The following is a 17,980-nucleotide window of genomic DNA, read 5'->3' on the forward strand; positions in this document are numbered from 1 at the left end:
ACATACCCGTAAAGTTTAGGATATATAACCTTGTGTTGATCCCACCACTTTAAGGGATCCTTTTTGCGGTCTAAAAAGTTTTCTTCCATATATCTTTCAATTTCCGATTTCGTAGTCTCTGTTCTTACTAACATAAGGCCTTGTATTGTATTATCGTATTCATCCCAAATACATTGCTTTTTGTCTTCTTCAATTGCACCGTCGTCTTCAATAACAATCCGTTCCGCGAGAATATCTTCATTTAAAATTTTTCGGGACAGCTCATTTTTAGTGTACTCAAATGCATTTTCATTTTGAAAACCTTGTTGTTTGAAGCGGGGGTCTAGAAAAGTGCATTCCGCATATAATTCATTATACTCTAATCGGTCAAAACGAATTTGCATTCCCTGTTTTAAACACTTGTGTAAATCCATAACTTTTCTGTTTTCTGACGAAAATTTTGACAGAAAATTATTGATTAAATTTCTGCATACTATAACTTTTGATAAAGTCACACACTTCTCTGCACTAATTTCTATAGTTATTTCATAAAAGGGTTTTAAAAGTGGTAAAACCCCTTCTATAACCTCCCAGCTTGATTGATCAACAATCAATTTTGGGCGCATAATAGCTACTACAGCAGTTACAGCATCTTTTAATTTAATGAAACGCTCCAACATCTCGTATGTCGAATTCCACCTGGTAACAACATCTTGCTTTAATTTTAAATTTGGCAAATTCAGTTGTTCTTCCATTTGTTCAAGTTTTCGAACTGCATGTGCGCTTCGTCTGAAAAACTCCACTATCGATTTTACTTTATCTATTACATCAGATATTTCTGGGGTCGCTTTTTGCACGACCAAGTTTAAACAGTGGGCGAAGCATCCAACCGACCGCCACCCTCCCTGGGTTATGGCACCCACAATATTTGGTGCGTTGTCGCTTACTATTGCAGAGATTTTATTAGCTATACCCCACTCACATACAAAATCTTTTAAAAAATTACACAGATTCTCACTGGTGTGCCTATCGTTGAAATCTTTGCAGCACAACAAACTAGAACTCATTGCATTGTCACTATTGACATAATGAGCTGTTACAGCGACATAATGAGCATTGTTGCGCGAGGTCCAAGCATCTGTTGTAAGGCACACAGCTTCCACAGCTTGGATATATTCCTTCACATTAATACGTAGCTCCTCACATGTTTCAGGTATTAACTTTTTTGAAAGCTTCTGTCTTGTCGGTAATTTATAACCAGGGCATTGGGAAAACATTTCAATTAGTTTACGGAAATATGGCATGGTGTCCTTTAGCTATCATCTTTAGCAGCTGTCTATCAATTTCGTCCGATTTTTTTTTATTTGGAGGCTTTTTGGCATATGCAGTCATTTTTGGCTGCTTAAAAGGAGACTTTTCCGCTCTTACTTGCTGACCACCTTTATCAGGTTCAGACATTAGATCCACCATCGCAACGTCTTCTTCATCGTCGTTTTCCAACGCAGTGAAGGGATGTTTACTTTTCATATGCCGCCTTAAATTTCCAAGGGACCCACCAGAAATATTTATTGCAGCTCCGCAATACTTGCATTTAACTTTTTTTGCACCATCGCTTTGTTTAAAGTGGCCCCATATCGAACTTCGCTTCGGCATCTGAAAATAATAATCTTTATTTAATACACACATTCATATATAAAAAGCATCACTTGGCTACCCACTATTGCATGTATAAATTACTAATTATATGATTTTGCGGAATTGCCGGGAAATGCAATCAGCTGTTTCGGTATACATATGACAACGAAGTGAGTTGCCATACGTTCTAAAACAACTTAAATACATTTTTGCCTGCAAAGTTGCCCCATAAAAGTTTAGTTCGCTTTACTGAACGAACTACCGAACTAGTTCAATTAAAAGAACTAGTTCGTTAGTTCTTTAGTTCGAAAACGACCCAAGCCTAACATTAATCATCATTTACACATGTACATACAAGGCAGCAGAGAGATACTCACCATCAGCCGAAGTAGTACTCACATATACACACGCATATGGCTATGCGAGAGACTATAAACTACAAATATACATGTACATATATGGCTGGTAATCAGGCCTGAAGTTCGCGAAGTTACTAGACCTTAGGAGAAATGGGTGAACGAGGCAACAGAGAGTATAAAAGCAGCGAAAGCTGAGTAGTCAGTAATCAGTTTGATTTAAGCACGGCTTTAGTTGCGAACTATAGGTGCTATTGTGAAGTACTTTCAAAGTAGTCTAATAAAGACCATTTTGCATTATTGAGTACTGGAGTTATTTGTTCAACAATTTAGCGATACGAACGGTAGTATAAGGTTTCAAATAACCGGAATTTCCCCAAATTCGTTACAATATGTACGATGAGAGATTAGCAAATGGTAAGTAATACATGCAGATAATGCATAATGGCCAAAAGAGATAAAATACGTCACCTACGTCATGAGATTTATTATGCATAATAAAATAAAAATCAGATTTTGATTATTATTGATTTAAATAAAATAATCATTATTCTTAAGCAAACAATAAAAGTCGAAGATAATAATTATGGCTGAAGAAAAAAGTAAAAATCAGAAGTAATAATAATTATTATATTATTTTAAAAATCGAGGAAGTTATTTTTGTAGTATTCAGAACATACTGATGTTTTGCTCGAAATAAAGAAAATTATTATTATTTTCCGCTCTTACTTTTTGATCTTTTTAATAAAAGTCAATTTTAAAAATTACCGCTTGATTTTTGTAACGTAAATATCCCAAATGGCAGATGAGGCCAAACGTGTAGACCAATGGTTCCAACGTAATGTATGGAGTATGGTCTGCGGTGCACTGTGCTGATCCGGAAATAAAAAGATAACTGTGGTGTTTTTCAGACAGAAGTAGAAACCGTTGCCAAAGCAGTAGAAAAACTGGAAGAAAATAGCATAAACTACAGCCACGTAAACTTTAATTTCGACAGCCAATTGGAGTGTAAGCAATCCCTGGAAAGAATAGGGATAGGGAGAAACATACATCTATATTGGGTCCCAGGGCATATGTGAATAGAAGGGAAAGAAAAAACCAGATGACCTAGCTAAAAGGGTTGCATCCCGCAGAGCGAGATTAGGAGAAGGCGAGAGATGCACATGATCGACCAAGCAGGAAAGGCGGAAATCCAAGCACGGGGTTGTAAAGTAGCGAAGATCATGTGTAGGTCTTACAATCTTAGACTTTCAAAGTTACTCGTATCATAAAAAAGAGAGAATTGTAGACTTATGACGGGTATTCCGGCTCTAAACTGCCTTCTGGCGTAACAGGCCTTTAAAATAGGCTGAGTTAGTGATAGCAGATGTAGGGACTGCGGACTGGAGGAAGAAACGATCGTGCACATTTTGTGATCGTGCCCTGCGCTATTATTAGTGACGCAGATATCAGATCGAGAAGCAAAAAGTTGCAAAGTTCCTAAAAAACTTGTTGTACTTGCCAAGAGGACGGAGTTATTTTACAAACTGATCCTTGTCCAGGTCCTGGCTTTTTATAGGGGTTTTCAGTTTGGTCGTTAAACAAACTTATGGCAGCACTATAATTTAATTTAGTCTATGTAACCTCACCTAACCTTGTCTGCCATGTACAATTTTTTAAAGGCGGTTAGCACGTTTTTAATCTAAGCCGACGATATAAGACTTGGTAATTACTTACTTATTTGGCGGCGCTTAACCGTTTAAGCAGCTATGGTCGCCCAATAAGCCGCGCCAGTTGCTTCTTTGCTGGGTTAATCAGTGTCAATTGGTCACACCAAAATCATTTAAACCGTTTTCCACCTGGTCCTTCAAGCGGAGTGGTACTTCGGTACTTGCCGTCACCAAAGCGTATAGGTCCGTAAATCTTTCGAAGAACTTTTTTTTCGAACACTCCAAGAGCCATCTCTTTCGATACCGTCCATGTATTCGAGGCTGATTTTTGTTCATCGAAAGAGGACTTATTGCAATTGCCTACTCAGTCCAAAGTAGCATTTATTGGCAAGAGTGAAACTTCGCTGGATTTCAGAGCTGATGTTGTTATTTGTGTTAATATTGGTTCCCAAATAAAAGAAGTCTTTTACTATTTCGAAATTATGACTGCCAACAGTGGCGTGGTTTCCGAGGCAGAAATGCACTGATTATTTGCTCGATAACAGCACTTACTTCATTTTGTCCTCATTCACCATCAAACCCATATTTTCTGCTCCTTTTTCCAGTTTATAGTACACAGAACTTACGGGCGTGGGTGTTCAGGACAATGGTATCAATGCCGTCAGCATTCGCCAGTAACTGCACGCTTTTACACTTATTGTTCCAGAGAGGTTAAGGTCTGCAGCTAGTATACTTTTATCCAGCATTAAAATAAAGAAATCGCTCGATAGAGGGTCACGCTGTTTGAAAACTCGTTTTTTTTTTCGAAGAGCTCGGAGATTTCCTTCAATTCTGAGTGAGCTGATGGGTTGCTCAACGTTATTTTATAGGGGCGTATAAGTTTTTCTTGGAAACCAAATTCAGACATAACGGTACTTTAGCAGCTCTTTTTCGTGCTGTTGAAGGCGGCTCTAAATCGACGAAGAGGTGATGTGTGTCAATTCTTTTTCCGCAGTTGTTTTCCAAGAATTGGCAAATTGTGAAAATCTGGTAGATATATCAGGTCTGAAGCCGCACTTATAAGGCCGATTCACTGTAGGCTTCAATCTTTCGCACAATACGCTTGACAGGACCTTATATGTGACATTATGAAGGCTGATTCCGCGATAGTTGACGCAGTTTGCAGGATCCCCGTCATTGAGGACTAGGCAAAAAGCACTTATGGCGTTTTCCTTTATTAAAATAGTGTCGCCCTGTTGGTTTTTCTCAGTTTTTCTCAGCCTATTTGGGAGAACGCTAGGTGACCTAGAATTTAAGCGTGCTGCATCTGGGTAGCATTTTTTTTTTCAGAAAAGAAAACATCGTCAGATTCCAATCGTCGGGCATGCACTTGTCCGACCATATTTTTCCTCACAGTTGCTAATTGGATAACTTATATTCAATTATACAAGTAAGTTGACAAGAAGAGCAAAAATAGTCATGCTTTACCTTTTTTCGGCCAATGGCAGTTAACTTTATTCAAAAAAAAAAAAAAAAAAAAATAAACAGTTCAAAGAAATCAGCTTGTAAATAACCCGTAGTTAGGCTTCTTGTCCTGCAGTGTATTAATGACACAACAGCCAAGTTATCGGCAATAATTTTCACTGCTGTAAGTTTGAAATGTTGCATTTAGGGCCGTAGAGAGAAACCCCGGACCCGAGGAATCCCCTCCCCCCCACCCCCCTCCTTCTCGTAGGGCCTGGTTGAATTTGCAACATTTATGAAACAATCGCTTGGGTGGAATAGTAAGTTTATTTTTCAATCACCCTAATATGTATATGTATATGTAAATACATACATACGTTTGTACATACACGTGTGATGTTTAGCGGCCCGTTTGCCAACGAGCTGATAGCTGATTCGCTTGGCCGACTTTTGACTCTATGCGCTGGGGTATATCTCAGTGTAACTTTGTCGCGTATTGCGTTCGGTTGAATTGATATCGTGGTTGTGCTCCATCTTAACGTCTTTCTTTAAACACATAGTACGCAATTAACAAACTATAAAATACCAGCACGAAAGACTGAAATAGAAAAGTAAGAAAAAAATTGATACATATACAAATACTAAATTTATATAAACAAATAATTGCGCAAACAAATAAGTAAATAAAATATGTGAATACGAATCAGGTTGGTTACGCGTTTTAGCTTCGCTGTGAATATAATTAATCGCGGTTGGCGTTATTGGTGACGTTTGCAATTATAAAAATTGTTGTTGTGGTACCTAATAACGATAAAAAGAAAAATATTGAATTATAAAATTGACGCTATCATTGTTGGTATCACCGACAACACAGTGTTGTTGTCATGGTTTATTGTGATAACAGTGTAATGATTGGTTAGCCGCTAACCAAATCCAATTTCTTTCCAAATCCAAATGTCAATTAATCATACAAATTCGGTTGTTTAATTTTGGCTGATAATAATTTTATTTGATTGGAATAATTCGAATGCAATTATTTCGTTCCTACTTCAAATGTGAATAAAAGTATGTACATGCATCCATATCTGTTTTTGTTTTTTTTTTTTTTAATTTTTCTTTTAAATGGGTGTTTTTTAGTTAGTAGTGGTACGACGGATCTAAGATACACATAACTTCAAGGTCTTGACGACCGTCCTCCATTAATCATTTCGCAGTTAACTAACCTCCCTAAGCCCAACGAGAGCAACTGCAGAAAAATAAAATATTATGAGAAAAATCTAATAAAATAAACAAAGTGATAAAGCGCTGCTGCTGAGCAAATAAATAAATATGTGTATATCAGTATCTGTATGTATGTAAGTATGCTATTTTTGTTTAGCATGCAAGAGCGTCAGTACGACGAAATTAATAAATATTTATTTTTTATTTTCTTTTACCTGCTTCGACTTGTGTGTATGTGTGTGTGTCCGGTGTATATGTGCATATAAAAGTGTCGTCGTTACAAAGTAAAAGAAAAAACATATTAGTAACTACGGAAAATGCTATGCGTAAATGCTGAAGATCTAATTTAGGCTCGAGCTGCAATTAGTCCCATTGGGAGAGATATGCAGGATAATTTGTTGCTCATACGCCACGCTTGCCCAACGCTTAATAGCCGACGTAGTTATCAAACATACATACATCCATATAAATAAATGTATACATAAGTGGGAGGTATGTATGCATGTACATACTTAAGTAACGGCACACATAACTATATGAACGTTCATATGTATGTATGCACATGAGAACTATGAACTATGACTGTGTCGGTATTGTACCTACGGTTAGCATCAGAAAAAAAGCTTCGTTGAATAAATTTTGTTTTCCTTCTCTCTTCAATTCTTTATGTTCACTCGTATACTCCGTAATTTTCCACACTTGTGTTCGGCAATTGAGTTATTGTTATGACAAGTGTACATATATATCTACATCTTAATTATATAATATATACTACATATTTAACCATATTATGTAGCAATATTTAAAAGTTGTATGAAAAAAAAATTTGGCGCGAATTTAACGGAAAATTTCGAGTTCATGGCCTAACTTTTCCAAATTGCGTTACTTGTCAGTTTTTCCATCACAACTCTCTGAAATGTTCTTCGTTCAAGTTTGGTTATTAGATAATAAGAAAGGCCCTAAAGTTCCCAAGATCACTTCACAAAAAGGTTGAAGAAATATTCGTACACACACATAAATATACATATTTTGAGCTCCGAACCAAAACGGAGAATTTCTGTGTACACTTAGGATTTACATTGCATGACATTGCGATTTTAAATTCAAAGAACTGTGGCTCAGTTTGAAGGCCTAAATAAGCCAATTTTCAGAATTTGCCAAAGATTCTCAATTTGTGTACTTAGGATTCGAAAACACATTTATCGTAGGTTGAAACATCTATAGTTAGTTGGTTGTGGGTCGACCTGGGCCGCACAGGCTAGAAGAACCATACCCAAGTGGCAAACGAACCGCCATTTTGATAATTTCACCCTGAAACTCGGATTAATTGGTTTATTGTTGTTCATTGATTGTGGTTTTATGCAAACCAATTAGTTTAATCTGCTTAATGTTCTAGATCTTGTATCTTATATTACTTAGAGCAGGCCATTCATGGCCGGGCGTTGCCATTTCTTTGCAACGATCAATGCCGCAACCTCTGCAACCCCCACTGAAGAATCCCAATTGTTTCGCGTGCTAGCCTAATGAATTTGTTTTTGTATAAGGCCAAATTTGCTTTGTAGTCTTAAAACTTTTTAAAGAGTACCCCTTTCGTATGGTAATGGTCTTATACTTCAAAATATACTTCTACTCTCCCGATTTCATCAATATTTTTGTAACCAGAAACCTAGACAAGTGCGATAATTACGGAATTGGCTGGTGACTGTTGTGTCCACTTCAACTTTATGACTATCTTCGAGGAGTTCTGAATACATCCAGCTCTCTTATTCAATTTTCTAGTGGTATACATAGGCCTGGCCCTTCCCGTGCAAGACAACATCAAAATTAAAAAATAAAAGTTTTTCAAAGTAGAAAACAGGGTTTATTAAGCGGCGTCGCCCCACGGCAGTATCTTGGCAAACACTCCGAGTGTGTTTCTGCCATGAAAGCTTTTCAGTGAAAATTCATCAGTCATTCAGCTGCCGTTTGGAGTCGGTATAAAACATAAAATTTGTAGAACGACACAAATTGGGATAGAAGTACCACCTAAATCTGCTCGGAGGTAAATCGCGCCAAGTTCTAGAGACGGATAGACAGTGCAATATGCATTTGTTTAAGAAAATCCGTTCTCCGACACTGCAGTATATTTTGAACACATCTATGTAGAGGGGCATAACTTCCTCTTTTCAAAATTTGTCGGATCTCCATTCGTAGGAAACGCTGCTAAAAGTTCCTTCCAAATTTCGTGGAAGGCGATAGTGATATTGTGGCGATTGATATTGTGTCCTCATACGGAGCTGGTTAGAATACCATTATGACCATTCCGCTTTTCGTTCAGAGAGTGCTTTTCCGATGAAAACAACAACAACGTAAGTCTATGGCGTGGTAAGCTTACTTCATTCAAAAGCATGAAATAAGACTTGGAACACACCAAAATTCAATATGCCTAAGTTTTTAGCTATGATATCATGTTAAGTGTCTGCGCTTTGGATTTACACTATTTCTAATTTTATTTCAGAAATGTGCTTAATTTTTTGATAACATAATGATGACAGCCGGATTACAAAAAGGTCAAATTTCGACTTCACATGTAGGAGGGACATAGCCTGTGATGGCCGCATTGATCTTACTGTGAAAACAAAAGATTTGAGGTGTGTGCGTGTGAAAAATTTTGGCACTTATAAAAGGCGGACACTTACTTACTTACTTACAAGGCGCGCCAATCGTTCCTTCGCTCCGCCAACCGGCGCCAATTGGTCACACCAAGGGAGTTTGAATCGTTTTCCACCTGGTCCTTCCAACGGAGTGTGGGCCGCCCTCTACCTCTGCTTCCATAGGCGGGTTCCGATAGAAACACTTTCTTGGCCGGAGCATCATCTTTCATTCGCATAACATGGCCTAGCCAGCGCAGCCGCTGCGTTTTAATTCGCTGGACTATGTTGATGTCTGCGTATAGCTCGTACAGCTCATCTTTAAATCTTCTTCGGTACTCGCCATCGCCAACGCGTAGAGGTCCATAAATCTTTCGAAGAAATTTTCTCTCGAACACTCCCAAAGCCGCTTCATCTGCTGTTGTCATGGCCCATGCTTCTGCCCCATATAGCAGGACGGGTACGATAAGTGACTTGTAGAGTATGATTTTCGTTCGCCGAGAGAGGACTTTATTTTTCAATCTACCTAGTCCAAAGTAGCATTTATTGGCAAGATTTATTCTTCGCTGGATTTCAGTGCTGATGTTGGTTCCCAAATAAACGAAGTCTTTTACTATTTCGAAATTATGGCTGCCAACAGTAGTGTGGTTACCAAGGCACGTATGCACTGACTCTTTGGTCGATGACAGCAGGTACTTCGTTTTGTCCTCATTCACCATGAAACCCATCTTTACCGCTTCTTTTTCCAGTTTGGAGTAAGCAAAGGCGGACACACTCACATATTAGTTGCGTATACTTTTGTTGGGGTAGATTATGGAAAGAATAAAAATACAATTCACGTAATTAAACAAATTTGTCAAAAAATTTGTTCAGATGACACCGCCACACAAAGTAAAAAAGTTCTGTTTTTATCTGAGCCCTTATGGCAGGTCCTTCTACCTTTATGTATTTCGAAGTATTGAATCCGAAGCTGAGGTTTGTTCCGCTCGAATAGCGCCAAAATTGATAAAAATGTCTATGTTAGGTTAAACTGGGCGGTCAATAAAGGTCTGAAGTAGACTGAATGTGGTCATAGTGTTACCAGAATTTGTTTGATTTGTATACAACTCTGTCTTCGTGGCAAATACTAGACTTTCTAGGACCTAGCTTAATTAAAAAAAAATAAAATAAATGTAAGGCGCGATAACCTCCGAAGAGATCTAAGGCCGAGCTTCTCTTCCAATTTGCGTCGTGCTCCTCTTGATTTTCCCTACAAATTGGCCGGACGGGACCTACATGTTTTATGCCGACTCCGAACGGCATCTGCAAAGCAGATGAGTTTTCACTGAGAGCTTTTCATGGCAGAAATACACCCGGAGTACTTGCCAAATACTGCCGAGGGGCGACCCCGCTTAGAAAAATTTTCTTCTAATTGAAAAATCTTATTTCTAAAATTTTTGATGTTGCTTTGCCCGGGAGTTGAACCCAGGGCATACGGTGTGATAGGCGGAGCACGCTACCATCACACCACGGTGGCCGCGCATGATCATAGAAATTTACAGCCGCGCGCGTCTGTCTACGCCTTGCCTGTTTTTGAATAATATATAACTTCTATCTCCTTTTTCTTTCTTCCAAACGGATTGGGACGTCTACCGTCGATTCATCGAGTGCTTCTTTCTCCTTGCTAGCTCTCCGGCCTTTTCGTTACCTTCTATCTCTTTATGACCGTGAATCCAGTATAGATGTATTGACCGGCCTGAGAGAAGTCTATTCAATGCTTCCTTGCATTCTAGGACAATTCTTGATGAAGTATGTGAGGTTGTTGTGTTGATAGGCGCCAGACTATCAATTTATATGTTGACGCTACTGCAGCTTAAGCACGCATCTTCAAAATTGTCTGCTGCTTTACTCACGGCTATAGCCTAAAAACACTGCAGTGATCTGACAGCCTGTACGATCTCTTTATTTCTGAATCGCCACAATAGGCAGCAGTTCCCTTTCGTTAATTTGGAAGCAACGGACCCTCGGTCTCTGTCCAAGATCTCTTTCGAAGCTCAGGCACGGAACCATGTCGTCCGATCGCCCTATTTTTATTTTTTTATAATGCTATGTCCAATCGGACTGCACTCAAGCTGCCCCGAGACTTCAAACCTTTTTCTATGTGATACCGCTTCATTTTTGGTCATTAGGCTCACAGGTGGGATGTGCAGAATGGCATGCAATGCTGGTGTCTGTGTGGTTTTCAGTGCCCCGTTATTTTAATCTGCAAGTTTTTAGGTATATCTACTTTTGTGGCTGTCCACCAAACTAGGAAACCATAGTAAAGTATGAGCTTGATAATTGCCGTAAATACCCAATGAGGGAGTTGGGCGATAGGTCCCACGTTCACACTAGCATCTTCACGTGCATACACTGCCACTTACTACATAGTACAACTCCTAGATATTTTGTGTAATACTTTTCTTGTGGAGTTACCTCTCCAAGCTTAGGCCTAGTCCAATTATGAAGCTTATATTTCCTAGTAAATAACATAAGATCAAGTTTTCCGCGTTAGCCGTTAACCCGACTCCAGATGCCCAGGCATATATGTATATCCCGAAGCGCCTGATTCATCAGAGAGCTGGTTGTTGGTAGACTTCTGACGTTCTTGACATGTACACTAAGTTCGTACATTTTCAAATAAAACATTATGGAAAGTTTAAATGAAAATAACGAACAAATGGAACCTAAAATGTGCATAAAGCAAGTAAAAGCGGATAAAAACAAAAGCTTAGTGACGAAGTGCTAAATATTGAACAAAGACTTAAATTTATAAAATAAATAACTATAAAATGAAAACAGACAGTTGTTCGCGTTAAAACAATTTACGAAATGAGTATTGTATGTATGTATGTATGTATTTATACATCTGTTCTAAAGCAAACCTTAAAAATTTTAATAAACAAAATACAATTTTTTTATTGTGCATCTCAGTTCTTTTTGCTACCGTAATTCGCTAAGAAAATACAAATTGTTTGCCAACATCACGCACAACAGAAGATTACTTTATCCACATACATATAAATTTGATAAATTTAAATATCGAGGCATTTGCTAAGTTTTCACAAAGCAAGTAAGGATTTTATAATTTTTTTTTTATCTAATACATATACAGTTATCATATCTGAAGTCTTCGTAAATATTTTCTTAGTTATAATATTTAACTTGAATTTCTTTGGCGACCTGTTTCTTTTAATATGGTATTTGTTTAACCGACTTTAGTTAGTAACTCCACGTTAAACAGTGTGTAAAACAATTTCAAAGCCCTGAAGACGGTTACCGTGTGTAACCGAAATATATTGGTAAACTGAAGGAGAAACAATTTTTGGTGTTTTAATACTAAAAAAAATGGACCTAAAGCCGGGTAACAAATACCATATAATATTTTACATTATTAGCATACTAGACCCAGCAGGCGTTGTTCTGCCCGATCCTTGGTCTATCTGCATAACGTTTAAGAATTTGTTACCTCTTACTCTCCGTCCCCCTCTCTTTTTGCTTATTCAGTCCTCTCTCTACTTTTCTCTACGTCTCTTTCTCTTTTCCGTCTTTTCCCTCACCTTTTTTCGCTCAATCTACCCCTCTATCCATCTTCGTCTAACTCTATCTCTTTCTCAGTATCTTTCTCCTTCCCTCTTTTCTATTCTCTCTAGGTCTTCTAATTTTTCTCCATCCCTTACTCCTAGTCCTAGTCCCAGTCGGTCCCGGTCTATTTCAGAAAAAAAGTATTGTAAATACTTATCTAGGCAAAGGGCCATAAACCAAATTTCAAATAAATAGAACCATGAATAGAATTTGTTCGAATAGAACGGTCCCTGCTCCACTTCCGGAAAGAAATTTCACAGGAACACTCTGGGTTGATGTGAAGCTATCCTGAAAATTTGAATAAAATCGACTTGTATAAAGTCAGGTGATAAGAAACATTTTAAACATGTTTTCTTTTGAATCGAAAAAGTTGTGATCAAAAAATTATCCTGATCTAATATCTAATCTAATCTAATATCTAATATCTAATATATATATTATAAATGGGAAAGTTTGGATGTTAAGATGTTTGGATGTTTGGATGTTTGGATGTTTAGATGTTTGGATGTTTGGATGTTTGGATGTTTGGATGTTTGTCCAGACGTTTGCCTTTGTGACTCAATAACGCAAGAACGGCTGGACCGATTTGGACGAAATTTTGCACACATATAGCCAATAGTCTAGAAGGATCTACTAGCTATATATTTTTCAAAAGGGGCGTGGTCCCCGCCCCCTAGGAACAGTTATAATTTAATTATTATATTTTTTCGTCTTTGCGACTGAATCACGCCAAAATGGCTACACGGATTTTGATGAAATTTGGGACACAGACAGTAGTCTACTAGCGAAATTTTTTTCGAACATGGAAAGAGGGGTGGGGGTCCCACGACCCTTCGAGAAATTATTTTTCATAATTTTTACACATTATAACTTTACGTATACTGGCCTTCACCAATATCACAGACTCAAGGGGTCAAATAAGTCGAGGGCTTACAAAGTAAGCAGTGACACCCTCCGCCCGCCCCCCTTTATCTCCCCCTCTGGTGTAAAATCCATAAATTGTTATAACTCAATCTAAATTTTCTCCTAAATCAATAGATTTGGTATCTGGTACATACAGAACGAGATCTAGACAATTTTGGAGGAACGATCAGTGGTCCTCTCCTCTACTCCCGCCATCCGCCCTCCATCAATTGTTTTTATTAGCACGCTTTTATTAGCTTTACCTGTATGTTTCTATCTAACTTTTTATTCGCTCCAATGCGCCTGCTGCTTTATTAACATGGTTTTATAATTAGCTTCACCTTATTTGTAATCCCGTAAGGGTCATATCGAGACCCTTCCGGGATCATTTCTGGATGGTTTTCGGGATCGGTCCGGGATTACGCCGAGGTAATTTCGGGACTTTTTCGGGACTATTTCGGGATCATTTTGGGACCCTTCCGGGATCATTTCTGTATAGTTTACGGGATCCGTCCGGGATCCCGTCGGGGTTATTTTGGAACATTTTCGGGACTATTCCGGAATCATTTCGGAACTATTTCGCGATCATTTGGGGACCCTTCCGGCATCATTTCTGGATGGTTTTCGGGATCCGTGCGGGATCTCGTCGGGGTCATATGGGGACTTTTTCGGGATCATTTGAGGGCTCTTCCGGCATCATTTCTGGATGGTTTTCGGGATCCGTCCGGGATATCGTCGAGGTCATCTGGGGACTTTTTCGGGATCATTTGGGGGCTCTTCCGGCATCATTTCTGGATGGTTTTCGGGATCCGTCCGAGATCTCGTCGGGGTCATTTGGGGACTTTTTCGGGATCATTTTGGGGCTCATCCGGCATCATTTCTGGATGGTTTTCGGGATCCGTCCGGGATCCCGTCGGGGTAATTTCGGGACTTTTTCGCGACTAATACGGGATCATTTGGGAACCCTTTCGGCATCATTTCTGGATGGTTTTCGGGATCCGTCCGGGATCCCGTCGGGGTCATTTCGGGACTTTTTCGCGACTAATACGGGATCATTTGGGAACCCTTTCGGCATCATTTCTGGATGGTTTTCGGGATCCGTCCGGGATCCCATTAGGGTAATTTCGGGACTATTAGGGGATCATTTGGGAACCTTTCCGGCATCATTTCTGGATAAGTTTCGGGATCCGTCCGGGATGCCGACGAGGTCATTTCGGGGCTATTTCGGGATCATTTGGGATACCTACCGGCATCATTTCTGGATGGTTTTTGGGATTCGTCCGGGATCCCGTCGTGGTCCTTGCGGGACTTTTTTTCGACTAATACGGGATCATTTGCGGACCCTTTCGGCATAATTTCTGGATAGTTGTGGGGATCCCGTCACGGTCATTTCGGGACTATTAGGCGATCATTTGAGGACCTTTCTGGCATCATTTCTGTATTGTTTTTGGAATCCTTTCGGGATCCCGTCAGGGCCATTTTGGGACTTTTTTGGGGCTAATACGGGATCATTTGGGGATCCTCTAGGGGTCGTTTCGTGACTTTTTCTGTTTTATTTCGGGATCATTTGGGAACCCTTACGGCATAATTTCTTAATGGTTTGCCGGATCCATCAGGGTCATTTCGGGACCATTTTGGGATCATTTGGGGACCCTTCCGCGATCATTTCTGGATCCGTCCGGGATGCCGTAGGAGCCATTTCGGGATTTTTTGTTACTTTTCCGGGATAGTTTTTGGACCCTTCCGGGATCATTTCTGGATCTGTGTGGGATCCCATCTGGGTCATTTCCGGACTATTTCGGGATCATTTTGGGATCCTTCCGGAATCATTTCTGTATGGTTTTCGCGATCCGTCGTTGATTCCCTCGGAGCCATTTCGGAACCTTTTCTGGAGTATGTCGGGGTCATTTGGGGACTTTTTCGGGATCATTTGGGGGCTCTTCCGGCATCATTTCTGGATGGTTTTCGGGATCCGTCCGGGATATCGTCGGGGTCATTTGGGGACTTTTTCGGGATCATTTGGGGGCTCTTCCGGCATCATTTCTGGATGGTTTTCGGGATCCGTCCGGGATCCCATCAGGGTAATTTCGGGACTATTAGGGGATCATTTGTGGACCTTTCCGACATCATTTCTGGATAAGTTTCGGTATCCGTCCGGGATGCCGACGAGGTCATTTCGGGATTATTTCGGGATCATTTGGGATACCTACCGACATCATTTCTGGATGGTTTTTGGGATTCGTCCGGGATCCCGTCGGGGTCATTTCGGGACTTTTTCTCGACTAATACGGGATCATTTGCGGACCCTTTCGGCATAATTTCTGGATAGTTGTCGGGATCCGTTCGGGATCCCGTCACGGTCATTTCGGAACTATTAGGGGATCATTTGAGGACCTTTCCGGCATCATTTCTGGATAGTTTTTGGAATCCTTTCGGGATCCCGTCAGGGTCATTTCGGGGCTTTTTCGGGATCATTTAAGGATGGCTTTCAGGATTCATCCGGGAACCCGTTAGGGTAATTTCTGGACTTTTCCCAGACTATTTCGGGATGATCATTTTGGGACCTTCTCAAGATCATTTCTGGATGGATTTCGGGATTTGTCCGGGATGCCCTCAGGGTCATTTTGGGACTATTAGGTGAGCATTTGAGGACCGTTCCGGCATCGCTTCTGGATGGTTTTCGGTATCCGTTCAAATTCCCGTCGGAATAATTGCGGGACTTTTTCGGGATCATTGGGGTCCCTTCCAAAATCATTTCTGGATGGTTTTTGGGATTCGTCCGGCATCTCGTCGGGGTCATTTCGGTACTTTTTCTCGACTAATACGGGATCATTTGCGGGCAATTTCGGTATCATTTCTGGATAGTTGTCGGGATCCGTTCGGGATCCCGTCAGGGTCTTTTCGGAACTATTGGGAGATCATTTGAGGACCTTTCCGGCATCATTTCTGGTTAGTTTTCGGGATCCTTTCCGGGTCCCATCAGGGTCATTTCGGGACTTTTTCGGCATCATTTAAGATTGGTTTTCAGGATTCGTCCGGTATCCGTCAGGGTAATTTCTGGACTTTTCCCAGACTATTTCGGGATAATTTTGGGACCCTCCCAAGATCATTTCTGGATGGATTTCGGGATCTGTCCGGGATGCCGTCAGGGTCATCATTTGAGGACCTTTTCGGCACCACTTCTGGATGGTTTTCGGTATCCGCTCAGGATCCCGTCGGAATTATTGCGGGACTTTTTCGGGATCATTTGGTGTCCCTTCCGGCATCATTTCTGGCTGGTTTTTGGGATTCGTCCGGCATCCCGTCGGGTTCATTTCGGGACTTTTTCTCGACTAATACGGGATCATTTGCGGGCCCTTTCGGCATCATTTCTAGATAGTTGTCGGGATCCGTTCGGGATCCCGTCAGGGTCTTTTCGGAACTATTAGGTGATCATTTGAGGACATTTCCGGCATCATTTCTGGATAGTTTTCGGGATCCTTTCGGGGTCCAGTCAGGGTCATTTCGGGACTTTTTCGGGATCATTTAGAGATGGCTTTCAGGATTCGTCCGGGAACCCGTCAGGGTAATTTCTGAACTTTTCCGAGACTATTTCGGGATAATTTTGGGACCTTCCCAAGATCATTTCTGGATGGATTTTGGGATCATTCCGGGATGCCGTCAGGGTCATTTTGGTATTAGGTGATCATTTGAGGACCTTTCCGGCATCACTTCTGGATGGCTATCGGTATCCGATCAGGATCCCCTCGGAATCATTGCGGGACTTTTTCGGGATCATTTGGGGTCCCTCCCAAGATCATTTCTGGATGGATTTCGGGATCTGTCCGGGATCCCGTCAGGGTCATTTAGGGGTGCGTTCGAGATCCCGTCAGGGTCATTTCGGGACTTCTTCGGGAATATATCGGGATCATTTCTGGATGGTTTATGGGATCCGTCCATGACCCCTTAAGGGTCATTTCGGGACTATTAGGTGATCATTTGAGGACCTTTCCGGCATCACTTCTGGATGATTTTCGGTATCCGTTCGGGATCCCGTCGGAATCAATGCGGGACTTTTACGGAATCATTTGGGATTCCTTCCGGCATCATTTCTGGATGGTTTTCGGGATTTGTCCGGGATCCCATCGGGGTTATTTCGGGACCTTTTCGGGGCTAATACGGGATCATTTGGGGATCCTCTAGGGGTCGTTTCGTGACTTTTTCTGTATTATTTCGGGATCATTTTGGGACCCTTTCGGCATAATTTCTTGATGGTTTGCCGGATCCATCAGGGTCATTTCGGGACCATTTTGGGATCATTTGGGGACCCTTCCGAGATCATTTCTGGATCCGTCCGGGATGCCGTAGGAGCCATTTCGGGATTTTTTGTTACTTTTCCGGGATAGTTTTTGCACCCTTCCGGGATCATTTCTGGATCTGTGCGGGATCCCATCTGGGTCAATTCCGGACTATTTCGGGATCATTTTGGAATCCTTCCGGAATCATTTCTGTATGGTTTTCGCGATCCATCGTGGATCCCCTCGGAGCCATTTCGGAACTTTTTCTGGAGTTAGTCGGGATA

General features: G+C 40.7%; 1 protein-coding gene across 4 annotated transcripts in view; it reads left to right on the top strand.

Moving 5' to 3' along the window:
• Positions 1-5,556: 5,556 nt before the first annotated feature.
• gce (germ cell-expressed bHLH-PAS) overlaps positions 5,557-17,980 on the top strand; it is a 140,145-nt gene continuing 127,721 nt past the window's right edge. For 2 of the 4 annotated variants that reach the window (XM_067786239.1, XM_067786240.1), the window contains exon 1: positions 5,557-5,769. The gene's annotated coding sequence lies outside the window, so the exon portion shown is untranslated. Of the gene's footprint in view, positions 6,128-17,980 lie in introns of all 4 variants that reach the window. The other 2 variants (XM_067786238.1, XM_067786241.1) reach the window with 2 other exon arrangements.

Source organism: Eurosta solidaginis, chromosome 4 (assembly GCF_040869045.1).
Source record: "Eurosta solidaginis isolate ZX-2024a chromosome 4, ASM4086904v1, whole genome shotgun sequence".
Lineage (NCBI taxonomy): Eukaryota > Metazoa > Arthropoda > Insecta > Diptera > Tephritidae > Eurosta > Eurosta solidaginis.